We start from the raw sequence: 24,733 nt of genomic DNA on the forward strand, positions 1-24,733 counted from the left end.
AATTGATAATCTATATGTTCTTACACGTGATTATATCTCATCCATCCATATTATCTTTCGTTGCCAAAGACAAATGACTAAATCCCATACGAAATATCCATGCAACATGTAGAGTGCGATTAACCATTTTTAAATATTTATTAATTTAATTGAAATATCAAATTATTTTACATGTGCCGAAAACTATATAATCAACACTAGCTTATTTCCTCGATAGACATTTCAACCGAACCTTCGAAGGAGCAGGAATTTGACACTCTATAAATGCTTTGCCACGGATGGTTTTGTGCTCGAATATCTTGAGACCCTTCTTATATTTGTCTACTCATCCAGACAAATGGTGTGCATCTCTACGACCCTATGTTTGTTATAAATTGACCTACACTGAAGTCAATATACACGTCCTTGAATTAGTTGCAGATAGCGAATTCAGTCAATCTGATGGGAGGAAATGTGGTCGCAACTCCTTATAAATATCTTGGCTTGTACACCAAGAAATTATGTATACCTAGTCAAGCGAACAAATACTTCACATGCGAAATTTTTATAGGTTCAAAACAAAGATGCAAAATTTGTAAGTACATATTTATGCAAGAGGCGTTCTATACAATCATAGCATGGGAATATGCCAAAAAAGATTCTCCATCAATAAAAAAGAATTGGGAGCGGTTACAAACTTCCAAATTAAATATTAAAAAAGAATTCCCGAAATAATAGCTAGCCGAAATAATAGGAAGCCAAATGGAGGTCGAAATAATAGGCCCGAAATAATAGGGCTCGAAAAAGTAGGGCCCGAAAAAGTAGGGGCGAAAAAATTTCAATATGATTTTTTTTTTGTTATATATAATTTTGCATGCACATTCATACTTATTTTTTTGTGGGGAATGGGAGAATTTGAAACAAATTTGTGGAATGTGAAGAGACGTCTGTGGGGGGATATGAGGAGCCTCTCAGAAGTTATAAAACAAGGCTCCTCATACCCCTTTTTAACTCCTCCTTTCCTCCATCACAGAAACCCTCGTAGATCACAAATATTCTCAGAGCTTTGTAGATCAGCGATGGAGAGAAGCCAAAGCCTTGAGAAGATCAGGCAGATCACAAAGAAGTTACAGAAGCTTGGAAGCCTCAAGAATGCGCTTTCATTTAAGCTGCACCGCTGCTCATTCGACTAGGAGGAGGAGGAGGAGAAGCAGATTGAAAGGCATAGATCTAAAAGTTCTGTTCCGCGAGCTCTCATGGCGGATTACACCGTGAAAAAGGATCTCTAGTGGAAACGGCGGCCGAAAAATTCTGTTCCGCGAGGTCACCTGGCAATTTATGCTACAAAGGAGGATTGTGAGGGGAGGCAGTTTGTTATTCCAGTGGATTATTTGAAGCAGCCTGTGTTTAAAGATCTACTGCACATGGCGGAGGAAGAGTTCGGCTTTGATTATGTTACCAGAATTCTCACAAGTCCCTGCGATCCGAAATATTTTGAGGAGATTATTAATAGATTCAAATTTTTAGGCGGCATTCTTGTGAAATCTTCATCGTCTGGATGTGCTTTCAATTGAAAGTCTTATTTCAGTAATAACAAGGCTCTGATGGTGCGATGAGGATGATCTTGTCCTCCTAATCATGTATTATAGTATTATGCATAACAACAAATCTTTTACATAGTTTTAAAATCTACATTATGCAGAACAGATCTATGTTGTGTATATTTTCTATTTTTAATTTAATCACGTTTGAAACAGAGCAATTAAGTTTTACAATGGGGTGGGTAGATTTTATAATTTAGTAATTCAATATAAAAGTCATCATTTCATCAATGAAATACACTTCAACACAGTTTATTTTTGCCTTGCATCTTGAGCATTTGATATTTTAGTCATTCATTTTAATATTCTCAACTTTGATATTTTATATCTTGATATTGCTTACTCATCTTTGGGAGATGCAATGCCAAGATGAGACAAAGTTCGTTCAAAACCATTAGATAAATGAAAAAAATTAATGCATTTAGTGCACAAAATAAAGAATGCATATGCAATCAATTTTTTTATCAATCTTTAAGATAGCTTTTTTTTTAAAATAGAAAATAAAAAATAGAAAATAGAAATTATTCTTTTATGTATGTAGAAAAAAATTAGAAAGATTTTATGTATGTAAAAAATTAAAAGAATTCTATATACATCTAGATTTTTTGAAAAGAATTCTATTTACATCTAGATATTTTGATTGAAATAACCATAATGTAAAAACAAAATATAAAATAGAAATGTTAATATATGTATGTAGAAAAAATTAGAAAGATTGCATGCATCTAAAAAAATTCTATTTACATCTAGATTTTTTTAGAATGGAAGAAAATGGATAATAGAAATATCAGTTGCATGTTTGTAGAAATAAATTAGAAAAACATATATCTAGAAATTAAAAAGATTCTATATGTGTCTAATTTTTAGATTTTACTTTATTCTAAACTAATTATTGATGGATATATATTTTAAAAATATTTATGTAGTTTAAAGTTTAGATTTTAATTAATTTGTATACAAGTAGGAAAAAGAATAAATATTATATATATATATATATATAGATTAATTTCTATTTTTAAAATTTACAAGTAAATGAGTACTTTATTCATTTAAAGTAAACAAGTTTTTAAGTAATATATTTTTATTTTAGGAATATATTAATCATAATGTTCATTTATTATTACTTATTTAATATACTTACTCTCAAATCTAAGACAATAGAAATGATATTTTATTAACTTTGAAATAGGGAAGTCTTATGCAAGTTCGTTTACAAAAATACCAAAAATATATTTGGTCTTTGATCAAATTGGAGTTAATATTAGAAATATAAATATGATCATTAATAATTAAGCTAAATTTAGTTCAAAACAATAATATTATTTAAATTTAAATAAAATAAGCCATGTTTACTTTGAAACATCAAACAACTAATTAACTAATAGAATAATTAAAATAAATGAATCTATTATGACATAGAAAAATATTTTCGAAGTATAATTTCTTTATTTTTCAATCAATATGAGTTTTTTTTTCTACTTGAAAACATAAACCATCCTAATTGTCATCCTTAGTTAACCCTAACAGCAACCCCTACCTTAGCCCTAGCCCCAACAATGATGTCCAATCTAACTATAATCCAACATTAAACTATAATTATAACACTAAAACATATCCCTATTGATATTCTAAACTCTAATCATAATGAAAATCTCAGCCCAAACCATAATCCAAACCAAAAACCTACACACTAATATTGGTTATAGTCCTAACCCTTAACCATAATGTAAAAAAAAACTCTAGAATATTGATCAAAATCCTAAACCTAACTATAGGGATAACCATGATATTAAACTCTAAATCCAGTCCCAAGGTCCTAACCATGGTGTAAACCTATAACCAAACTCTTAAAAAATTTACTAATCCCTGATCCTAATCACATTCCTAACTTTAAACTTGAACCATAAACCATAGTTGTAACCATAATCATAAACTTAAACAAAACCCTAACCCTAAAGGTACAATCATAAAATTAATCATAGCTTAGACCCTAATCCTAGCACAAACCACAATCATGACCAAATATAAATCTTCACCTTACCCCTAATCATAATTTCAATGTTAACCCTAACATTAGTTTCAATCCTACCATGATATGAACCCTAATATAGACTTCACCTTGATCCTCACCCTAATCTTAAGTCTAATTAAACCCTGACTAAAACCTAATCTAAATGATATATCTAACTATAATCCTAACTGTAACTATCATACAACCCAATGCTAACCCTCATGTATATTTAATCCCTAATCTTAACTCTAAATATTCTATAAACTCTAGAATTGAACTTGATTCTAACCATAACCCTAAAATCTAAATTGTAACCATAGCACGAAAGGTGGGGACCCCTGCTACGTGGCACAATTTTGGGTCTTGGAGCCTCGCGAAAGCACTACAGAGTGAGGAAATGTCAGAAAGGTGACATGTGGTAGCATGACACAATTCTGGGCTTTAGAGCATTGAAGAAACAATGCAGTGTAAGGAGGCGCTAGAATGGAGACGCGTGGAAAGAAGAGGAAAGACTTTCATGTCGCTAGTAGAAAACTGCGAAAAGGGATAACATGATGCATTAACCTCCCACAAAAAATGCAAGGTTGACCACAGGGGAGAATTTGGTTTCCCCAAAAATGAATGATGGTCATTGATGAAGGTCTTCCTCTCGAAATAGACGGCATAGATGCATCATGAATCCTCACCAATGAAGGATTAAGTCGCAGCCGTCGATGTAGATTCTCCCCTCAAAAGGGATGACTGAGATGCAATGAGGAAACTCCTCCCAATGAAGGATTAAGTCACATTCGTCGATCAAGAGTGGCTTTATTTCTAGTGGATGACTAAGATGTACTAAAGAGATTCCTCCCAACGAATGAAGCAGATAGCACAAAAGGTGCGAACTCCCTCCATGTGGCACAATTTTGGGTCTTAGAGACTCATGAAAGAATTGTGGAGTGAGGAAATGTTGGAAAGGCAATGCGTGGTAGCATGATGAAATTCTGGGCTTCAGAGAATTGAAGAAACAAGGTAGCATGATGATGCATCAGAATGGAGATGCATGGCAGCATCTTGTGCAATTCTAAGCTTTAGAGTGTTTTGAAGACACTAGCGTATAAAGAAACGTTAGAATGGGAATGTATGGCAACATCTTGCACTTTTGGGAAGATGGGAAGATAGCTCGCGAAGAAACAAGAGTTATCAAATCTCACAGCATGAATCAACCTGACCAAGAAAAAATGATCCAGCTTGGTCAATGAAGAAATCAAGCCAACACAAAATGTTAGCTGCCAACTTTAGCGATGTTAACCCTCTGCAAAGAACCTATTCCATTTAAGGTCTCTCAGATCAGACATCAGTGATGGGTTGAATAGGGGGAAAAAATAGCCAACAATGCCCTCCTAAATGAAATTCTAAATGTAACACTAATAACCATGGTCCTACTTCTTTCCCTAACCTTATCCATGAGCGTGAGAATATACATATTATTATATAGGGCATCTTATATAATAATAAATATAATCTAAAATCCCAACCCTTACTCCCCTCCTAACTATAACTGTGACCATAAGAAAACTCCTAAATATAACCCTTCCTCTAACTCTAACCCTAACCCTAACCCTAACTATAACTGTAACCCTATCCCTACCACTAACTGTAACCCTGAATCTAACTCTACCATAATTGGACTTTAACCCTAACTATAACTATAACCCTAAACCTAACTCTAACCTTAACCGTAACCATAACCATAACCCGAAACCTAACCCTAATCCTAGCTAGAATTCTAATACTTTGTCTACCCCTAACTCAAACTATAGCCCTAACTATAACTCAAACTCTAACCCTAACTCATATTCTAACCCTAAACCTAACCCTAACCTTGACCCTAACCCTAAGCCTAAGCCTAAGCCTAACCCTTTGTCTACCCCTATCTCTAACCCTAACCCTAACCCTAACCCTACCCCTAACTCTAACCCTAAATCTAACTCTTGTTGTAAATCTAACTCTACCATAATTAGACTCTAACCCTAACCCTAACTTTAATCCTAACTAAAACCCTAACCCTAACCCTAACTCTAACCTTAACCCTGACTCAATCCCCTTACCCTAACCTTAACATTGATATAACTCTCTCTCTATATATAACCCTAACTCTAAATATAAATCTAACCCTAACCCTAACCCTAACCCTAAATCTAACTCAAACCGTAACTGTAAGTGTAACCCTACCCCTACCCATAACTCTAACTGTAAATCTAACTCTACCATAATTGGATTTTAATTTTAACCCTAACCCTAACTCTAACCTTAACCCTGACTCAAAACTCTAACCCTAAACCTAACTCTAACATTAACCCAACTGTAAAATTAACTCTATTGGTAACTCAAACCCTAAACCTAACCCTAATTCTAATCCTAACTCTAACTCTAGCTCTAGCTCTAACCCTAACTCTAACCATAACTCAAACTCAAACCCTAAACCTAACCCTAATCCTAACCCAAATGATAATGCTCTGTCTACCCCTAACTCAAACTATAACCCTAACCCTAACTCAAACTCTAACCCTAACTCATACTCTAACCCTAAACCTGACCCTAGCCCTAACCCTAACCCAAAACCTTACCCTAACCCTATCTATAACTCTAACCCTAACCCTAACCCTAACTCTAATCCTCATCTTAACCCTAATTCTAATCCTAACACTAACCTTAACCCTACCCCTAACTCTAACCATAAATCTAACTCTACCATAATTAGAATTGAACCCTAACCCTAACCTTAACCCTAGCTCAAACCCTTACCCTAACTTTGTCCCTAACCATATATCTACGTATGACTATAACATTTTACATTACAATATCCCAAAAAAAAAAAAATTATCTAAATTAAATTCCTTATATTAAATTAAAAGATATATTTGACTCAAACCCTAACCCTAACCCTATCCCCACTATAACCCTAACCATAACCATAATGATGACTCTAACCCTAACCTTAAACATGAGCATTACTATAAATCTAACATTAACCATAAGCATAACTCTACCCCTAACTCTAACCCTAATTCTAACCCTACCATAATTGGATTCTAACCCTATCCCTAACCCTAACTATAAGCATAAGTCTAACCCTAGCCTTAACCATGAACATAACTCTAACTTTGGATTTGACTCTACCATAATTGGACTCTAACTTTAATTTTGATCCTAACTCAAACCCTGACCCTTTAAACTCTAACCTTAACCTTGACTCAAACCTTAACCCTAACCCTAACCTTAGCCATACTATAACCCTAACACTAACCCTAATCATAACCATAACCATAACTCTAACCCTAACCTTAACCATGAACATAAACTCTAATCTAAACCTTAACCATAACTCTAACAATAACCATAACCATAACTCTATCCCTAACCTTAACCATAGCTCAAACCCTAACCCTAACTCCAACCCTAACCCTAATGCTAACCCTAACCCTAATTCTATCCCTAAGGTTAACATTAACTATAATGGTAACTTTGTCCCTAACCATATATCTATGTATGACTATAACATTTTACATTGCAATATCCCAAAAATAAAAAATATATTTTTAATCTATATTAAACTCCTCATATTAAATTTTAAAAAATATTTTGAAGCATAATTTTATAGTAACTTCATACAACTCTAATTAAAAATTAATTAACAATTTTATAGTAACCTTATCAAAATAAAAAATAAAAAGTAAATATCTTGGCTTGTACACCAAGAAATTATGTATACCTAGTCAAGCGAACAAATACTTCACATGCGAAATTTTTATAGGTTCAAAAGAAAGATGCAAAATTTGTAAGTACATATTATAATTCTAATAAGAGCGTTGTTGTTTCTTCTTTCTATTATTATTAATCTTTTTACGTAGGTTAATAAGTGATATATTTTTAAATATGGCTTACATCTTTTTATGGTATTTTAATTTTTTTATTTAAGACACTTGATGTATTGTCTATTGACATTGTTATTTTTACTTAAAATATAATTTAATTGTTTATAAAGATAACAAAATATCATATTGTTTATACACATAGATCATTTAAAAGATTGTACATATTATCTTTCTAATATATTTGAAATCATAAAATAAATTTTAAAAAAATTAATACTCACAAATATCTAATTCTCTTGACTTGGAGCATCAAATATTATGTCAAAAAAGGTTTAGAAGATTGCATACTACTATTTATTACTAGAATCAAAAATAAATTTTAAAGTTTTTTATTCATAAATATATCAATCATAAAATAGAATACAAAAAAATGATGGGAGTAAAACTTATGGTTACAACAAAATTTGGAAGCACCTCTATATAAAAATCTTACAAGACATACAATTTAATAAATATTTTTAATCAATCTTTGACTAGATAAAAGATTTATAGACCACCTTTTTATAAAAAATCTTAAGAAACTAACACAAACTTACTACATTATGAACCAACTTAATGCATTTGCAATATGTCATATGTCTTACTATTTAAAGTCATTCAATATTTTATTAGTTGACATTTAAAAAATCGAGAAATAAATTATATGCAATGATAACAAAATTTATGGTACCACATCCTTATAATAAATCTTTAGAAACAAACAATTACAAAATGTTTTGAATACAATTCAATGGGGATGCCAACTTAAACTCATTATGAGCCAACTCAACACATTTGTGCAATATGTTATATGTTTTAAAACTTAAAGACATTCAACATTTTATCATTTCACATGCACAAAAACATAAATTATTACAATGCAACTCAACTTTTTATGTAGATATTTAAATCTTGTATGTTTGGTACATATAGACCATAAACACATAAGTACATCTTATTTTTTGAATACATTTAAAATGATGAAATAAATTAACCTCAATTTAACACTTAAACTCCTAGTTTTAAATTAAAACATGAAAAATTATATCAAATATTTTTTTAGAAGATTACATTCTACCAGATATAATTAGAATCAAGAGTAATGCTTTAAAATTTATCCTTTATAAATATATAAACCATAAAATAAAATTAAAAAAAAAAAAACTATTCAGTTCAAATTTGTTATTATAATAAATGCTATGGAATAATTTTTTATTAGGGATCAATTTAAAATTTAAAAAAATTAAATATTAGATAATATGTGTTTTGAAGTTGAGCAGTCAAAGAAAACATACACAAATAAAAGGGCGAATATTCATTTCCCTAATGTCAAGAGAATCAATCTTCAAGGGTGGCTTTTGGAGAAAATATGATTTCATTAAGAGCCCCCAAATGGGGTATCTTATTATTTCATCCATGAATGAAGAAAATAAATGGAAATGAAAGGTTTAGGAAGAATGGAAAGAAGAGAAGATTTGGTTCGAAGACTTGAACCTTTAACACCAAGGTGGGAGAGGCTTCACATACTCATTCAGGTTAGGCAAAAAAATAGTAAAAGTCACCACCACCTATTCAAAACTACATTGGGAGCATGGAAGCATATGGAAGCTTGTGTAATCTTGGTCAAGTGGATGGGAGAAGAGGCACCAAGGGACTAGATCTGTGATTACATTTCAAAGTTGTTTGAAGGACATGTATGTGCATTCTTTCTATTTTAAGTAGCTATTTTTTTCCTATTAGATTGTATGTGTTAGAAGTTAGAATTGAAGAAAATTCTATATTCATAATCTCTAATTTTTGAAGGTTTTTACTTCTTTAAATTGAGAACCAAACTTTAACCCTAAAACATAGATACCCTAATCATTCTCATATTGGATTAAAATCCCTACTTTATTTGTTGCATAATGGAATGGAAAAAACATGGAAAAGATAAAGGAAACGTTAAGGTAGATTGAAAGAAAAGAAGGTTTCAATAGGCTTGGAGACCAAGTTAGATTCATTGATAATCTAGATATATAAATAAAAAGGGCATCATAGTTATAGAAGGTCTTAAGGCTGATAGGAAAGGATGAAGATGCATACCATGATATAGGATATGTTGCAAGTTGCACAAAATGCTAGAAAAAATAGTTGATATTCCCTTTGTTGAACCTATTGGATCTAAAACACTACAAAAAAGGACCCAAAATCTAGAAGTTCACAATAACCCTAGTTCATATTTGAATCCTAACAATAATACTCACAAACTAGGTTTGATTATGATGGGTTGAGAAAGAGTGCAAAATGGATGTTAATAATATTTTTAACAATGTGGATGCATTAACAAAGTAGTTGAGGTGGATTTTTTTCTTCTATACCAAATATGCTATCAGTAGAAATCTTTTCTCAAGATTTATATTCACTTGATAAACTAGATGTTGATAAGATGCATTCTAAGGACATGCCAATAAGGAAGAAAATAAGATTCTAGCCATAAAAGAGTGCACAACTAAATAACATTCAATGTGCAAGGATATGATGATAAGGATATTGAAGAAAAAAAGAGATCAATTCCAAAAAAAATGGAGTTGGAGGACTTATAAGCTAACAAAGGAGTGGAAGATGATCTATATAAGGCCTCAAAGTTCTAGACACATGGGAAGAATTTAGGGGAAAAAAGATGATGAACTTTTTTGCAAGAATTGATATTGAAATATGGGATAGTATAAGTATAAAAATATACAATATTGTTAGGGGCTTGAGTAACTTTGGAACAAACAATACTTGGTCAAGAAATATTTTTCTATGATTAATGTTGATATAGTATAAATATAAGAGACCAAATTGAGTAATGAAGACTTAAATAGACATACACAAGGAAGTTAGGCAACTGAAATGGATAACCAACTCATGCTAATGATGTATCATTACATTTGGGTATCATTTGGGGGAGAGGTTTAGTAGCCTTCAATTTTCTAGAAATAAGAATATCATGGATGGCTGGATGAATTCAAAGTATAAACTAAAAGGTAAAATTCATCTTAGTCAATATTTGTGGTCTAATACATATAGAAGAGAGAAGTCAAGATAGAGATAGACAATTTCATCTTAAATAATGAAATACCACAAATTCTCATCGGAGGGTTTTCACAATAGTTTTTTATTCATTAGATAAGATTGGAGGTCTATTTGGGCTAGGTCAATAACACTAATTTCAAGGATTTTTGAAGGAGGAACAATCTAATGGAGATACCTATAAAACAACTATAGTCCACATGGAGCAAGAAAATCTCTCTCTCTCTCTCTCTCTCTCTCTCTCTCTCTCTCTCTCTCTCTCTCTCTCTCTTTGTACATTTGTCTCTTGTCATATTCTCTATCTCTTCTTTTCTTTATATTCTTCTCTCTATTTCACCTTCTCTCTCTCTCTCTCTCTCTCTCACACACACACACACACACACACACACACACACACACACACACACACACACACACACACACACACACACACACTCACTCACTCACTCACTCACTCACTCACTTTATTCCATACAATGCATTACATATGTAATGAATTATATAATTTAATGCATATGTAACATATTAGATATGACATTCATTACACATGTAATGTTAAGAGTAAAAATGTTGGCTCCTTTTCTATATATCCACTATCAGATAGATGAAAGCACAAATGAAAGATATATTTTACAAAAGATAAAATGAAAACATGTAGTCAAAGAGATAAGGAAAACCATAGGAAGAGGAGACAAGGCATTTTAAATATTAGTGAAGGTGAGGCACAAGGTCAACATGTAAATTTTATTTCAAGTGAAGAGGAGATTGAATTTTAAAATATTGAGTATAATTGTGATAATGAGATTGCAAGTTTGACCAAGTGTTATGCCTTCTCTTCTTATACATGGAAAAACATTTGATGAGCTTGGTGTTTATTTTTTAAATGAGTTTTGCAAGCGATAGATGAAATAAACTCATATTGACAATGGTGCATATGAAAACTTCTAAACTTCTTGGTGATCTCACCTTTACATAAACTACGGTCAATCATAATCTTTGGTGGACACTACTATACAATGAAATAGAAGGAATTTTTCTCTATTTTTTAAATGGTTACTTAATTATAGACCTTCTAGTTAAAATCAAGAATAAAACTAAAATATAACAATTTTTTTTTAAAATACCTATTATATAATTGAAGTCTATTCAAATAATATATTTAACACATTTAAATTCATATATTAAGTCCTCAAAGACCAAAATCTAATGAACGATGCCATAGATGTTTACTAAACTAATTGTCACTATTGTTATATTGCTATCAAGATTTAACTATCTAGTTTTTGAGTCAAACTCATTGACTCATGTTTTATGAGTAGTGATTCACATGAACCCATCTCTCATGAGAACAAATAGAAAACTCCATTAATCTCAAATTGGTTTTGAAAAGTGAGAGTCTATACACTTAAGTCATTTACTTAGTTCATGTAAAAAAAGTAACATATGCCAAGCACAACATATAAGTTAGAGTCTATTGAGTGAGCAATATGTGTTGAGCCACTCATGTACTGAGTCATTCAAGTTCCAAGAAAATAGTATGTGTTGAGTGATTCAGGTGTTGAGCAAGCAGTGCATGTCGAGTCATTCAGATGTTGAGTGACAACATTGAAGTCACAGTTAGTACTAAGCATCAAGGACTTCAAATCTTGAGTAATGTAGTTTTGACATAGCTGTCTATAATGGCACAAACTACTATGTAAATTGGTTTAAAGCTGACTTAAGGATTGATTTATGATCTTTTTTTGACAAGCATAAGAATTTGGTATAGCTCTAATACCATGAAGAATTTACTCTAGGGAAAAATGACACTAAGATAAAGAAGTACAAGACTAGAACAATATGGACCAAATAATGTATGATCATAACAATATGAGAATGAATATTGTATCTTTGGATATCAAATCATTCAATAATTGATGTTGTACATGTACACTAGAAGTGCCTATATATAAAGGCCTCTAGAATGACTAGGAGTTAGCAAAGTGATAAGCTTACATAGGTGTGTCATGTAAAAAGATGTTGTAGACATCATTTTCTTAATTAGATTATGAACAACTATGTTGTCTATATGACAATTCAGTTGATTATGCAAAATCCAGTGTTGTAGACACCATGTGCTAAAATAGAGTTGCTAACTCTTATGTTGTCAACATGACAACTCATATGAGTACACATACTCCTAGGTATCTAACTCATAAAAAAATAAAATAATGCATTAACCTAATTAAACTTAAGTAAAGTGTAATAATAATTAATTATTTACACTAACAACATCATGCATATACAATAGAGAATCCCTCCATGAAATCCCCCCCTTAGTGAAGGATCTCATAATGATGAGTGCTTGAAGATAAAAGAAAATCCAATGTTGAAAAACAACATTTATCCCTTTAGGAACAAGATACACCAAGTATAGGTGAAAGTATGCTTCCCATTGTGGATAGGAAGATGGAAGAGGGATCCAGATGTAGTATGGTTTAGATATTGCCTCTAAAGTCTACTCATATGTTGACAAGTCCTTAATGAATGTAGATTCCATGAACCAATATGGTGGATGCCAAAAAGAAGGTGGCAAACAAGGTAGCATGTCCATGTATGAAAGTGAATCAACCTCCAAAGACAATGAAGCATCCTAATAGGAAGATATGGGAAGATAAGAAATGTAGCCTTCCCTCAATGATGAATGCACACCCAAGAAAGATGCTCCTTAATGACTGAAGAAGCTGCACCATGAAAGCTAAATGAAGTTCCTCCTTGTAGGAAGAAGCAGTGCCATAGGTGTTGTATAGAATGCTCCCCAACTAGTAGGAAGAATCCTTAGAAGATAATGATGTTTGAGGAAATTGGAATACAATCTCTAAAGAATGAGATGTCCCCTCTAAAATAAAAGAGTCCTTCTCTATCTGTTGTAAAGAAGTATCCACAATCATGTTAGTCTTGAAAGAAAGATCAAGTGGTTGAGGGTCAGAGTGTTCCCTTGCAACAAGTGAAGAAGAAGTCTCCTCAACAAAGAGAAGATGGATGTCATCAATGATGTCTCCCACATCTTCAATGTAAGATTCCACAAACAAGCCTGCAATGTCTAGAAGGAAGTCATCCCATGAAGCTAAAATAGGAAGACATGGTGTTTCTTGCTATACTAAATTAAGAGTATATGTGGCTGGAACTAGATCATTAGAAGAAATAGGAGCATTAGGATGTGTGATCGCATCTAGAGTTGAAGGTACTATAACTAGAGTGACCAGAGATAAAATTTCCTCTGGAAATGGAGGAGTTGTTGGATCTCCATATGCTTTTCAAAGAGCCATCCAAATATCACAGGAATTGCTTGCCTTTCTAAGGACAAAAAAAAAAAATCCATACTAATACTAGAAAAAATGACTGACACAATTATGTGAATAGGTGTCAGATGAGTTTAAGAGGGTAGTTCTTTGGAACATAGAAAAGGAAATACATCCTTATGCTCTCTTAGATAATCAATGATTAAAGAACTCCATTTGTGATCATTCCTCTTTGTCAACCTCGTTCTTATACCAAACTAACATGTGAAACAAAACTCCAAGAGATCAATAAATGTATTCACCCCCCAAAAGGAAAAAACAATCAAGAAAACCCCCCTAATGTATGATTTAGCACTTTATACTTAGTACAATTACAATAGGCCACTTGTCAATTTAGGGAAAAAAGTGGACTTTTGATTTTGCTGGTTACAACAATAAATATGAAGCTATATTTTACTCAACAAGATAAGACACAAGATCTCTCAAGGATCTAATTAATTACAAGTGCCAATAGGACAAAATAAGACCAAATTCTAATAGTACTATTTCTACTTAGAATTACTCCAAACTAATACCACATCTAGAAAATAGACAAAATATAATGCACTCTAAAAAAAAGCACTTGAATATGTGTCCAGATGAGTTTGAACTAAGCCTTTGAAGTTACAAAAATCAAAATTTGTGAGTTGAAGAAAAATTCAAGAACAAAGATCTCAAACAACCTACACCAATGTGTAGATCATGAAATTCTACCCCAAAACAAAAAAAAAATGCTCAAAAAAAGGAATTCGTATCAGGGAGATATTGCTATTTCAAAATCACTTCTATAATTATTTTTCCTGAATTGCTACCATTGCATGTCCAAAAATCAATTGACTCTAGATTTCATCTTAGATGTCCAATTTTGATGAAATAAAAGTCAATTTGGGGTTTTTTTGACCTTCTGAATATGATGTTAATATCTGATTACAGATCTGAAAATCAATTGCATAGATCTGAAAAGATCATACCAATTCTACAAATCAGGTGTTCAGGTTTTGGTTTGCAAAAAATTTGTCTCAAATTTGACTATGGCCTTCGGTAGGAAAATTTATATTCAAAATTCATCAATTCAATGCTCTAGATGCAATGGTGAGGTCTGCTTTGGGTCTAGACATGAGCCCAATAGTTGCGATACTCCAAATCTGAATTGTGGTCCTCCAAGGGGTGAAACAAAAAATGTTGATCTCATATTGGTTTTGATAATTGAGTGTCAATACACTTAATATTTTTACTAAGTTCATGCTAAGTCAGTAACACATGCTGAGTATAATATGTATAGATGTCGACTTGCAATGAGTGTCAAGTCACTCATGTGCCAAGCAATTCAAGTGCCGAGTGAACAGTTGATGCTGAGCAAGTTCAAGTGCTAAGCAATATAGAATTATAGTAAGTTCTAAGCATTAGTATTATCAAGTGTCAAGTAACACAGAATGGACCTAGTTGTTTGTAATGGCACAAACAACCATGTAAACCATTTTTGAGTCAACTTATGGATAGATCTCAAAACTTTGAAGATAAAATTGAATCTATTTTGATTTCCTATGCGATCAACATGCAACTGATTAGAAAAATGGAAAGAATTGAGAAAGAAAAATGAATGAATCTCAATTGTAGATTCATACCTAACCCTAAGCCACCAAACTCTTTTTAAAGGGAGATGAAGCCCCATAACTCAGTGTGAGTATGAGTGAATGTGTATGCAAGAAGGTGATGCTAGTGAAGATTTGAAGGAACTAAAAGGGGTGAATTGATCAGTATACATTCAAGGTGACTTAGAAGTGTGAAAGAAATATAGAATCAATTTGTAGAATCAGTTTGCAGAACTATACAACATTACTACAACAGATCAAAGAGGATCAAGATGAACAAAATTGCAATCTAAAACTAGTAAGTCAAAGTTGTAGGTGTATCAGATCGAACATTCTATTGTTACTTTCTAACAACTGTATTAATAAGGAAAAATCCTTTGAACTAAGGTTGATTTAATAGTCATTGTAAAATCCTTTAATAGGGTGACTTTCCAAGTGAGTGTTCTAAAGTCCTTTAGCTAGGTATACTATTAATAGGGTGTTAAAATCCTTTAATAGGGTGGGATCTAACAATCCTTTGTAAGCTTTTAACAGGGCAAGCCTTTCATAGGGAAGATCATGAGAATGGTCAAATGATGTAACCTTAATAGGTGAACTTTATTGCTACAGTAGTGAATAATTTTGGGTGTCATCCCCCCCGAATTTTACCTTCTCATTGGAGGGTTTCTGGGTAATCATATCTAGTGTCAAGTGTTTATGTGGATGCATTTACTTTACATGTTATTTCAATATGTTTATGCATGCATCATTTTAAAAGTTAAAAGTGTTTTTGGTTAAAGATTAGTACTTTTTATTTACCCCCTCCCCTCCCCCCAACCCCCCTCTTAGAAGTATACATTTCCCATTTGCATTTCCAACAATTGGTATCAGAGCTAAGTTCTCATCAGGAGAAGCCTTACAACTTGGAGAAAAGATGTTGAAATGGAGGTTTACAAGTTAGGAAAGACCATTGACAATTAGGAGATTGAAATAAATCTCTTACTAAAACAACTAAATGAAGCCAGAGATGCCTTGAGAAGTTCACTGAAGAGAAGGAAAGAGATTGCTATGGCAGAAAATGACACTCAATACAAAGAGATTGACACTACAAATTTATTTTCAGATGGTAACTCCTATGAATTCAATTCAGCAATTGTAGATCTCATGGAAAAGAATAGAGCACAAGCTGAGGAGATAAAAAAGCTCAAGTTGGAAAAAGAATCGCAAGCTATACTACTATGTGAGGTGACTAAACAAAAGAAGAAAGCTATAGAAGACAAGGCCATGATTGAAGAAGACAAAAGAATTTTGGAAAACAGATTGGAAGAGAACTCAATGGAGTTGTCCAGGATCTCAAACATGGAATTGGACACCCTAAGCCAAATGATGAATGCTCATCATGAGTTGAATGTCAAAGACATTGAAATAAATACACTAAAGTTGTAGAATGAACAACTGCGAAATGACCTGAAAAGAGAAAATTAGTTTGCCGAAAGTTTCAACAAGCCAAATAAAGCCATCAAGTACTTTGAGAAACTAGTGAAATCCCCTAGATCCAATAAAGACACATCAGGATTGGGCTACACAAGCACTAAAGAAGGAGAATCATCCAAAGCTGCTAAGGTAAGAAATAATAAAGGTAATAATTCTAATCCTACTTGTCATCATTGTGTTAAGAAAGGGCATACAACTAATGTTTGTAGGAGCAAGAATGCTAGTCAGAATGCTAAGTCAGAATGCTAAGCCAAAGAACATGACTCATTGTCACAAGTACAACAAAAAAGGTCATCAAGCACATGAATGTAGAACCAGAACCATGCATGCACCAAAATTTGAGGGACAATACTACAATTGTCAAAAGTTTGGACATAGAGCCATGTAGATCCAAGTCCACATGGTCATCAAACAAGTCAACAAAGAGAAGAAGCTACAAAAACTCCTATAACTAGGATTACAATACAAGACATAACTATCACTATTGTCAATAGTATGGACATATCCCTAAGAATTATATAAGAACACACTTCAATGGTAACTACAACAGATGGTTGAGTCAAACTACATGCTTTAGCTATTAGAAGACTGGTCATATCAGCAAGCATTGCGCAACAAGGAAAAAGGCATCTAACTTAGAGTTCAACAAAGGAGAAGACAAGGTAGATGTTGAAAACATCAGAGGAGAGATGAAAAAAACATGGAGGAAGAAAGATGGATGTAGCACATCAAATGCAGGGATCACTTCACCTAATAGGTCAAGTGATCACATCTCATCAAACTAAGCAAAAAGAGTTATGTGGGACTAATATTTATGCTTTATCATACATAAGTTCTAAAAGAATTTAGTACTAAAAAGGATGTATTAGCATGAAAGAAGATGCAAGATAATAAGTAAATTCTATGTTTAAATCTTTAAGTTTTCATCTTAATGCGGAGTGTAAAAAGTCCTCTTCAATTGGTAAGTAAAGCACTAATATGTGCCAAGCTATCAGCGAAAGCCAGTTGAGGCCAAGTTAGTAGTAGCTACCGAGTGAAGGAAATCCCTATAGAAGTTGAGTAAGGGTAATTCTTATATCCACCAAGTGATAGGAAAACCAATGGATGCTGAGTGAAACAAAAATTGCATTAGAGTTGATTTTACAACTGTACATGTACCATGCAATAAATGCTATATTTTTAAAGGGTATAAGGGAAAATTCTACATATTTTTCATCATTTTGAACATAGAGAAAAGCAAGAACAAATCATTTTGCATAGATTATTGTGAAGATCAAGTGTCAGTTCATCAATTCCAAAGGTATTCTTCACCTATTGAGCTATGCAATTTTATATTTGTAAAACCCTAGCTTGCATAATGGCCTTGATATCTAAGAATCCAAAGGATAAGGAACCATTTGAAGTTCAATTAGTTAGCAATGAGGTCAAACAACCAGATTTTAGAGCCATACCAGAAGTTGCATACAAGAATGATCCAATAGGTGCGTTATTAGTCATTCCATCTAAGGTTGTTATGGTTCAAGATGTGAGGAAGTGTTATAATTGGAAAGTAGAAGGGATTGGAGATATGGATTTTAGACAAGCATATGATAGGTTATGTGGAAATGAAGTGTTGATGGAGGAATTCAAAATTGTACAGAGGAATGGCTTAACCCGTGCCCTAGATTTTCCAACTATCTTCAAAACTAGGTGGATCAAGATTTTTCTAAGAAGAATACATGATGGTTGTCTATGGCTGAAAAGTTGACCCATCAAACTTTCAAAGAGGATTGTAGATAGGGTTAGTGGATACCCAACCCTAGATCAACCTAAGACTTTGAGGAGCAATTTAAAAGAGGTGATAGAGTGAAATACATGAGCGGAGTGGAACAAGAGAGGAATGACTATTGACACTATCAAAGATCCACTTCTAGAATTTGCAATGAGGGTCATATCACACAAATTTTATCAGTCAAGCCAACTGAATAGTTTTCCATGTATAACAATTGATGTAGGCTATAAGATAGTCAAGAAAGATCATACTTATGATCTTGCAGAACTACAGTTGCAACAAATAATGGAGAACCTAGGAGCAATTAAGAAATATAAAATTGCTCAATGTAAGTTTGGTTCCATACTAATATGCATATTTTTCTATGTTCAAAATGAATTCCCATATTTTGCTAGAGTAGGATGGAAAACCAATAGGTCAGTTGCTATGCAAATAAATGAGTATATTGAACAAATGGGAGAGAATATTGAGTCAGTAATGACTAGTTATTTTGAAGATTTGAAGCAATCTATGAAATAGAGGTTGAGAATTCATGTTTCCCTAATGGAGAAATATTACAATGATATCTTCTTTCTTGTGGATATTGATTACACCTTCATCCAGGTTGCAGTACCTAGAGCGAGATGGTTAAGGCCTCTAAGTTATGAAATAAACATTGATGACGCTTCAGCTGCTATCACTGCACTTCTTGTTGAAGAAGTTGATAAAACTACTAAAGTTTTTGGCAACTATGATGTTGTTAAATCAAAGGTTAAGATGGAACTAAAAAATAGCATCAACCTTGAAGAAGAAAGACAAAATGGTGAAGAAACTCAAAGCCAAGTTTGGAGAAGACAATGATGGAGAAGATGATGATGAAGAAGAAGAAGAGGAACAAAGTCAAGAACCTCTTGCCTTGACCTAAGGAATGGGTGAGGATCAGGAAGAAGAAGGTGTTGAGGGAGATGATGCCGAGGAAGCACCAGTAAAACCATGAGCAAAGAAGAGAAAATCCAAGACACAACTAGTTGCACAACCTAAGGCAAAGAAGATTGCATAGCCTAGTATAACAAAGCTTACAACTCTAGCAACCAGAGCCACTACAAGGGCTACCATTCAAAAGCCAAAGGAGCAAGCCAAAGAGAAAACTAAGACAACTAAGTAGACTAGTCTTGTACAAAAGAAACCTAGAAGAAAATATGTAGCAAAACCATAGTTAGATGATGAAAAGATGGAGTCAAAAGACACAAGCCAATTCAGATTAGTAAGTCATGCTCTCAAATTTGATCTAGAAAACATTTGTGATAATATTAGAGATAATGTAGATTTGACTAGTTTGTAAAACATTGAATTTGGCAAATTGAGTAGAGAAGAAAAGAACATGGTTGAAGAATCTGTATATTCCATGATGGAAAAATTCAAGAATAACCCTCTTGAATTTGATAACACAATGCCCAAAGACTTATATACAATTGTTGAAAATAAATGGCACTATTTCCTAAATATGGAGAAAGAAATAAGAGAATCTAAATTGGCACAAGTGATGCAAGAATTGTCTAAAGGACAAATAACTAAAGCTAATAAGAAATATGGTAGTAGATTTGCACCAAAGTACAAGACATTTAGCATTTTACAAAATAAAATTGAAGATGTTGTGAAGAAGTCCACACAAATGTGGAGGCTAATATATGGATTAACAACTATAAAAGAAGGAGAAGTAGATCCCTTTGAGGGAAGGAATAATGAAGACGAAGGTGAGGACAAGGAGGATTAAACAAAAAAAGAGAAAGATGATACTTTAGTGGAGGAGACACAACAAAATAAAGATGAGGTGGCAATAGCTGATGAGCAAGAAGCAAAATAGAATGTTGAAGATTCACAATTGCCAACCATGAGCCCTCCACATGACACAAATACCACTATAGAAACTATTATAGTGAAAGATGTTCCTAAAAAATTACCTCAAAACATCAATGCAACCATTAACTATAGAGTTTTTGAAAAAGATACTTGACCAATCCACATTACAGGCAAGACTATGTGAAAATCCTATATTGGTCAGTGTGGATGAATTACAAACAGTTGTAGCTAGCATAACAAGGGAAAAGGTGACTACACAAGAACCACCTATTTCCATCCCTATAGCTACCAGTGCTCAACCATTGAAAAAAATAAAGGATAAATCCACAAAGGTTGACACTACTACAAAAGTTGATGAAGTTCAGACTACAAAATAAAATGAGCCTACAAAAGAACAAGTAGGATAGACAGATGCTTCTGTACCTACTACACAAACACAAGGTACACCACAATTAATCATAATTGATCAAGGAAGATCTGATGAAGATAAGGACATACCCAAGGAGAAGGAGCAAGAAGCCATTCAGACTTTGGTAAACTTACCAACAATTGACACTCCTACTAAATTCCTTTAGAGACCGAGCACTGACACAATACTATTGTGAATTTCAACACCAAGCTCCAACTCAACAAAGGTTGTAAAGGTATTCCACTATGGTGATGCACTTTTAGGTGAAAAAATAGTGATACCAAAATATGATTATGCAACCATGAACTTAGAACAGATTAATTTCATGCAAGAGGCATTGGAAAGAAAGAAGAATCAAGAGATACTCAAGAAGGAGTATAAATAGAGGCAAGCACTTTAGGAGATCAAAGGCATCTTTTTAGATGCTTTTAGATTGCAAAAACTTGATGGATCTAAGCCTATATTAGAATAGCTATCAGAGATTGTTGTACAGGTGATAAATGAAGACTAGCAAACAAATGTCAAACTCATGGAATGGTCTAAAAGGAAATTTCAAGGAAAGGTCAATGAGAAGATATCTAGTGGAATAACACTATCACAAGTAGAGCTGGCTAACAAAATTGAAAAAGTGAAGAAAGTACTTGAGAAAATATTCTCATTGTACACAAAATTGTGTGACCCCACACTCTTCACACAAGAGAAAACCCAAAGAATTTTGAGTCTAGAAAGGAATTTGAAGATTTTAGGTATGCAACTGCCCCAAAGTCCAACTCAAAGTGAGAAGCACTCTCATTCAACACTTCATACACAAAATCAACTAGCTATGTTTATAGCAAAGAGGCTAACATTAGAGCCAAGTTTATTAATATACAAGCCTCCCTTACCTCCCATATGGAAATACTCTAGAAAGAACTAGCCTATGTAGAAGTAGTGTTAAAGAAAGATCCCAATCTTTCAACATTAGATAGACTAGTTCATCTTGCAGTAGAGACAACCATCTAGATCAAATCTTTAGATGTTGCATTAGACAACTGGGATGTGGCTTTGAAGATTATAATGGAAGTCCAAAATAACTTTTTGGAAAAATACACAATCAATTTATATACTCTTTGACATTAGTGTCAAAAAGGGGGAGAAATATTCAAGGGGGAGAAATATTAATAGGGGGAGAATATGAAAAGGAGAGAGCAAGCAAAAGGGGGAGCAACCAAAAAAATAGAGTATAACCAGAAAAAATAGATTATAACCAGCAAAAATAGAGTATATCAAATAGAAATAGAATATCAAAAATTTTGAAGACAAAGAGTATCAACACAAATAAAATCTACTCAGAGAAGAGAAGAAATTTTGGATACATAATGGGCACATTAACTCAGAGGGAGTCACAAAACTTTGAGGTATATGAATTTGTTATAGAAGTTTTAAATTTTTTGAAGTTTTGTATATATATACTAAACTGTATGTCTATTATACTTGAGGAAATCAAATTTTTTATGTACAGTTAAGTGTTTTTGCCTCTCATGTCAAAGGGGGAGATTGTTGATCTCATATTGGTTTTGACAATTGAGTGTCAACACAGTTAAGATTTTTACTAAGCTCATGCCAAGCTAGTAACACATGCCGAGTATAATATGTATAGATGCCAAGTTGCAATGACTTCTAAGTCACTCATGTGCCAAGAAATTCAAGTGCCAAGTGAACACTTGATGCCAATCAAGTTCAAGTTCCAAGCAAGACAAAATTATAGTAAGTGCCAAGCATCAGTACTATCAAGTGTCGAGTAACACAGAATGGACCTAGTTGTTTTTGATGACATAAACAACCATGTAAACCATTTATGAGCTGACTTATGGATAGATCTCAAAGCTTTGAAGATAAGATCAAATCTATTTGGATTCCCTATGTGATCAACATGCAACCAATTAGAAAAATGAAAGGAATTGAATAAGAAAAATGAATGAATCTCAATTGTAGATTCATACCTAACCCTAAGCCACAAAACTCTTTTTAAAAGGAGACAAATCCAAATGACTTAGTGTGAGTATGAGTGAATGTGTATGCAAGGAGGTGATACTAGCAAAGATTTGAAGGAAATGAAAGGGGTGAATTGATCAGTATACATTCAAGGTGACTTAGAAGTGTGAAAAAATTGTAGAATCAGTTTGTAGAACTATACACCATTTCTACAAAAGATAAAAGAGGATCAAGATGGAAAAAATTGCAATCTAAATCAGCAAGGAAAAGTTTTAAGTGTATTAGATCAAACATTCTATTGTTAATTTCTAACAATTGTATCAGTAGGGTGAAATCCTTTGAACTAAGATTGATTTAACAGTCATTGTAAAATCCTTTAATAGGGTGACATTCCAAGTGAGTGTTCTAAAGTACTTTAACTTGACACACTTTTAATAGGGTGGGATCTAAAAATCCTTTGTAGGCCTTTAACAATGCAGGCCTTTCACAAGGCAAATCATGAGAATGGTCAAACTATGTAACCTTAACAAGTGAACTTTATTGCTGCAATAGTGAAGAATTGTGGGTGTTATCCCCATCCCAGTTTTGTCTTCTCATTGGAGGGTTTTTGGGTAATCATATTTGGTGTCAAGTGTTTATGTGGATGCATTTACTTTACATGTTATTTCAATATGTTTATGCATGCATTGTTTTAAAAATTTAAAGTTTTATTGGTTAAAGATTAGTACTTTTGATTCACCACCCCTCCTCTTAGAAGTATACATTTCCCATTTGTATTTGCAACAAAAAAATGGTCTCCAATGGCTATGTGAAGAGAAATTCTCTCAACTCTGATACCATGTAAGAATTTGGTATAGCTCTAATACCATGAATAATTTTCCTTAGGGCAAAATGGTGCCAAAGTTAAGAAGCACAAGACTAGCACAATATGGACCAAATAATGTATGATCATAATAATATAAGAATGAATAATTTTTGAATCTTTGGATATCAGATCATTCAATAATTGATGCTGTACATGTACACTAGAAGTGCCTATACATAAAGGCTTCTAGGATGATTACGAGTTATCAAACTGATAATCCTCACAACTAAGCACATGTCCACTAAGTGTGGATTATCCTCCATTGAGCATAGGAGTTAGTGGGATGATGAGAGGATCAACTTACATAGGTGTGTCACATAAAAAGATGTTGTAGACATCATATGCTTAATTAGAGTGTGAACAACTATATTGTCTACATGAGAACTCAGTTGATTATGAAAAATTCAGTGTTGTAGACAGCATGTGCTAAAATAGAGTTGCTAACTCTTATGTTGTCAACATGAAAACTCATGTTAGTACACATACTCCTAGGTGTCTAACTAATAAAATAATAATAATACATTAACCTAAGTAAAATTACGTAAAGTGTAATAATAATTAATTAATTACACTAACAATAAGTATGAATCTTAAGTACAAATCCCTATATATTACATGCATCCAATCAGAAAAAGGGAAGGTTTAAGAGGAAATATGGATGAATCATAGCCATTGATTCAAACCTAATTCTAACTCACCTAGATCTTCTTAAGGATGAAAAACCCTAGAAATGTTTAGGGGAGAGAGAAGAGTAGAGAAGAAAAGTTTGCATGCACAAACAAAATATTCATGGTGACCAAGGTATTATGATTTGAGTTACATTGCAAAATCAGTTAAAGGAGAGTAGAGGAAAGGAAATTATAGTGGACAAAAAAGAGACATCTGATTAGAAAGGATCAAGTGCACACTAGTATAGAGGTGATTTGACATCAAGAAATAGAGTGTTAAT

General features: G+C 32.9%; 1 pseudogene; it reads left to right on the top strand.

Annotated features, from left to right (window-relative positions):
• Nucleotides 1–1,030: 1,030 nt before the first annotated feature.
• LOC149551341 (uncharacterized) lies at nucleotides 1,031–1,553 on the top strand (annotated as a pseudogene).
• Nucleotides 1,554–24,733: the final 23,180 nt, after the last annotated feature.

This window comes from Cupressus sempervirens, chromosome 6, assembly GCF_028749045.1.
Source record: "Cupressus sempervirens isolate cs-2001-9-10 chromosome 6, ASM2874904v1, whole genome shotgun sequence".
NCBI classification, from domain to species: domain Eukaryota; kingdom Viridiplantae; phylum Streptophyta; class Pinopsida; order Cupressales; family Cupressaceae; genus Cupressus; species Cupressus sempervirens.